Raw genomic sequence first — 4969 nt, forward strand, 5'->3', positions numbered from 1 at the left:
GAGGTGCCCAAAAATACTGATTTCTTTAAATTAGATCCCTATTCACGTAAAAACAGTATTAGAACTGGAACCGGGATAAAAATCGGGCAAACAGAAAGCAACCGGGCCAAATTGGCCGTCCCACGCGCCCTCACTCACCAGCAGCGCGCTGGCAGTGCGTGGTCATGCGCGCGGGAAGGCGCCAGACGCAGGCTGTACGCGCGCCCGCTTCCACGTAGTCGCGGGTCGGCCGGTCCGGTTGGCTCGGCTCGCGTTGCAGTTCGGCACGGCTTGCAGGCGACACGTGTCGACGCCTCGCTGGAGCTGTGTTGCTCCAGCCGATGATCGACGAGTGTATGGTGCCTGTCGCAGCCCTCCGCCGCTCACCGGCATCCCTTTTTTTTTCTTTTTTCTTTTTCTTTCTTCTCTGCCCTCTGAAAACTAAAACACAGTCCTCTTTTCCGATTTTCATATCTTTCGATCTGTAGATCGGATCGACATGATTCCTTCGGCAAAGTTCTAGATCGTGTCACGGGCTACGTCCTAGTATTTTTTTTTTGTAATTTTTGCTTGACTACCAGATGAGTTAAGAGCGTCGAAAGTTCGCTCACCGTTCTCAGACGATTCTCGGGTTCCTGCCTTCGAATCGAGGTTTCAGCCAAACTTCTTCAAAGATCCTGTAGAGAGTTGTTCCTAAATGAATATATCAAGATTTTAGATCTTGATTCACAAAGAAAAAACCGTAGATCTAAGAAAATGTTCAAGATCTTACCTCGCGGGTTTTTGTGATTTCTTGATGGAAAATGGGACTCCGGCCACCCACATTCTCTTTTCCCTCCCAAGAAAGGCTCCTTGCATCATGTTCTTGACTAGAGTAGACTCCGACGGTAGTTTTCTGTGAGTCTTCCGGCCGTTCATTCTTCCTCCTCTCTCCAGGTTCTCTCTAACCCTTTTCTCTCACTAATTTTTCTTTTGCAGGATTTTTGACAGGGTTTCATTTGGACCCCTCAAGTGGTTGGAGGGGCAATTTTACCTATTTGCCCCTCTCCCGAGTTTTCCTTTTATTTATTTATTTATTTTTAATTTCTATTTCTATTTCTTCTGCTATTACAGAAAACATCTTTACTGTTCTTGGAAAGATTCTCAGATCTCGACTTTTGTCCGATTTCTTCACAAAATCAGTGGCGGATCTTCCCTAGATGAAGGTAGTAAACTTAAACATTCTATTCCCAAATGAAGATCTCTGATCTGAAGAGTAACGTTCAAGATTTTACCTTGCGGGTTTTCTTTCGGATCTTGATGAAAGAGAAGGAGTCTCAACAACACGAGTCTTTCTTCTCTCCAAGAAGAACTCCAAAGTGTAGGTCTTAGTAGGGAATGGATTTCGTCGGTGACTCTTCGACGAAGACTCCGGCGATTCACTTTTCTCTCTCAAACTTTCTCTCAACCTTCTTTCTCACACTTCACTCTTTTGCATGTATTGTGTGGAGAACCCTCATGACCCCTATAATGGACTGAGGGGTAAAATGCCCATTTTGCCCCTTGGACTTTGTTTTTTTTTAGATATATATATTTTATTTTATTTATAGCATTACAATAAGTCGGGTTGTTACAGTTGGTATCAGAGCCAAGTTATGGGATTCGGTAGACTGCTTATATCGTAAGCTAAAGAGTCGCCCATGATTGAACTACAAACCCTCGTCACTTCCAGGTATGTTTGGCCATAGAATGGATGAATATGTATCGTGAATATTGATATTAGGTTGGCTATCATGGGTGATTTTATGTACACTTGTAAGTCAAAAGTAGTGGATAATGCATGTAGCATAATGTAAAAATATGTATTGTCGAATATAGATATTTTGATTGGCCATCATTGGTGATTTTACGTACACTTGTAAGTCAAAAGTAGTGGATAATGCATATTGCATAATGTACGAATATGCAGTATCGAATATTGATATTTTAATTGACTATCATGTGTGGTTTTATGAACTCGTAAGTAAAAAAAAAAAAAAAAAAAAAAGAAGATGATCGAGAATTTGCACAGAGATCTTATATTCAATTCATTCGTCTGGAAGAGCGGCGGAAAGTTCTTCAGCGGCGCATAAGCTTGTGATCTAATCAACGAAGGTTTAAGCGCCTAGTCTCTATAATATTCAAATGGCCGTCTTCTGTGGTCTCTTGAAACCTTACACTCCTTTTCAAAATTTTGCAGGGGTAGAAGATGGCGTCTTCAACCTTCAGTTCTGTTTCTTGTTTATTCAAGGTTTGGACTCGTTTTGCTTTTTGTTTAAGATTATCCAGAAAATGTGGGATTTCTTACCAAGTTCTANGGGGGGGGGGGGGGGGGGGGGAGGGGTAAATGTGCTCGAAGCGGGCCGACAAGGGTGCAGGAGAACCCATCTTTAGAGGCCCCACTTTAAGAATAATCAGTAAATGCAAACCCAAATTCGGGAATAGGAGTTCCTCCATCTGATCCACCGAAAGCAAACCTTGATGCTCCGGAAGTACCTAATATGACCTCGATGATGGTTTTGATGCAATCCATGGCACATACAGCTGAGCAAATGGCACAACTGATCCCGACCTTAGTGCAAAGCGTCTGGCAGACGACCCATCATAACCGGGGGAACGTCGAGAGACAGAAGAAAGTAAGTATTTTAGAGCTTTCAAACGTTGGGACCCGAAGTATTCGAGGGAAAATCCAAGGACCTTGTTGTAGTTGAATTATGGTTGTCGGCTATTGATGAAAATTTTCGACGCATGAAGTGTCCGGAGAAGCATAGACTGAGTTGCATGACTTACCTGTTACACAATGATGCTAAACTGTGGTGGCAATCAGCCTCTTGGATGATTTTTACGAACAAAGACGATATCACCTGGATGCAGTTTAGAGTAGCATTCCTCCAAAAAAAAACTTCAAACCAGTGGTGCAATATAAGAAGCAACGTGAATTCCTAAGCATAGAGCAAGAAAACAAGTCAGTAGAGAAGTATGAACGAGAGTTGGTTTCTCTCCCCTCCTTAGAAACTTTCGTCCCCGAAAATTGGTATCTCTTGAAAGAGTTAAGGATAGGCTCTCCTTACATCATCTTCTTGTCCCCCGGTTGCATTCTCGTTTCGATGGTTACCCCATGCAACTTTCACCAAGGGGATAACTTTGTTGCGCAGTCGCCTAGTGTCTCGAGCCAAAATTTTGCTGGGTCTTTCCTCGTAGGATAGATCTTCCCGAAGAGGAAGGGTTCCGTGACCAATCACATGAGTAGGGTCTGGGGTGTACTTTCGCAGCATAGACACGTGTAACACGTTGTGAACGGCGGCAAGGTTTGGAGGTAGAGCAATCCTATAAGCCCGACCCCAACTCTCTCTAGAATCTCGAAAGGACCTATAAACCTTGGGCTTAACTCTGGTCCCAATAGTTGATGCGTGCCTACTTCTTCTCAAAATACCGGTGTTTGACACCTACGCCCATACAGCGCCTCAAAAGGGGCCGTCTGGATGGTCGCTTGATAACTATTATTGTAAGCAAACTCTATCAATGGTAGATGTTTGTCCCAGCACTCTGCGGAATCCATGACACAGGCTCGCAACATATCTTCTAAGATTTGGTTCAGTCTTTCGGTCTGAACGTCCATCTGAGGATGAAATGTTGTACTAAACCTTAGCTGAGTCCCCAATGCTTTTTGGAGGCTTTTCCAAAACTGAGAGGTGAACCTAGTGTCTCGATCAGATACTATGGACACCGGTACACCATGCAGGCGTACTATCTCTCTTATATACAACTGAGCCCACCGATCCACACGATAAGTGGTTTTGCCTGGGATGAAGTGAGTCATTTTGGTAAGTCTATCAACTACAAAGATTACGTTGAAGCTCTACTTAGTCTTGGGCAAGCCCGAGAAAAAATCCATGCAAAGTGCTTCCCATTTCCACTGAGGGACCTTTAAGGGTTGTAGCAGTCCTGCTGGGCGCTGTCTCGGGGCCTTCACCTGCTGACAGGTCAAGCATCTGCTTACAAAATCTACTATCTCCTTCTTCATTCTTGGCCACCAATAACATCCCTTAGGATCCTGATACATCTTTGTACTTTCAGGGTGGAACGTGTAAGAAGTATCGTGAGCTTCTGTCATAATATCCTTCAAGAATTTTCTTATTACGGGGAACACACAGGCTGTTTTTCCACAGCAGGCCCCCGTCTAAAGAGATTGAGTACCCCACTGGTCTTTCAGTCTCTGTCTGATTCCACAGTTTCCCAAGGTGTTCCCACGTGCGAGTGTCACGCGCCTAGGATTTTCTACAGTCACAGGTCGTCGATTCGGTTTGGAAACAATGGTTCGGGTGGACCGTGGGTCGTCGGTTCGGTTCGTTTCACCGCGCGGGTACTGGATAAGCCGAGGGACGGGGGTCCGTTTGCGTTGTCTGGGACTCGTGTCACAGGTAGGCTGGAGCTGCGTCTTCCCAGGCGGTGTTCGACGCGTGTCCGGGGGTGGNACAGGCTCGCAACATATCTTCTAAGATTTGGTTCAGTCTTTCGGTCTGAACGTCCATCTGAGGATGAAATGTTGTACTAAACCTTAGCTGAGTCCCCAATGCTTTTTGGAGGCTTTTCCAAAACTGAGAGGTGAACCTAGTGTCTCGATCAGATACTATGGACACCGGTACACCATGCAGGCGTACTATCTCTCTTATATACAACTGAGCCCACCGATCCACACGATAAGTGGTTTTGCCTGGGATGAAGTGAGTCATTTTGGTAAGTCTATCAACTACAAAGATTACGTTGAAGCTCTACTTAGTCTTGGGCAAGCCCGAGAAAAAATCCATGCAAAGTGCTTCCCATTTCCACTGAGGGACCTTTAAGGGTTGTAGCAGTCCTGCTGGGCGCTGTCTCGGGGCCTTCACCTGCTGACAGGTCAAGCATCTGCTTACAAAATCTACTATCTCCTTCTTCATTCTTGGCCACCAATAACATCCCTTAGGATCCTGAT

General features: G+C 44.9%; 2 long non-coding RNA genes across 2 annotated transcripts; one reads left to right on the forward strand and one right to left on the reverse strand.

Moving 5' to 3' along the window:
* On the reverse strand, positions 1 to 816 carry LOC111790393. Its single transcript, XR_002814471.1, has 3 exons — positions 752 to 816; positions 591 to 672; positions 1 to 38 (listed from the first exon to the last, which is right to left on the reverse strand). It is a non-coding gene; the product is annotated as an uncharacterized LOC111790393 (long non-coding RNA).
* A 1184-nt stretch (positions 817 to 2000) lies between these two features.
* LOC111790389 lies at positions 2001 to 2249 on the forward strand. The gene is made up of 2 exons (XR_002814467.1): positions 2001 to 2112; positions 2198 to 2249. It is a non-coding gene; the product is annotated as an uncharacterized LOC111790389 (long non-coding RNA).
* Positions 2250 to 4969: the final 2720 nt, after the last annotated feature.

The sequence above is a fragment of the Cucurbita pepo genome, chromosome LG03 (assembly GCF_002806865.2).
Source record: "Cucurbita pepo subsp. pepo cultivar mu-cu-16 chromosome LG03, ASM280686v2, whole genome shotgun sequence".
Lineage (NCBI taxonomy): Eukaryota > Viridiplantae > Streptophyta > Magnoliopsida > Cucurbitales > Cucurbitaceae > Cucurbita > Cucurbita pepo.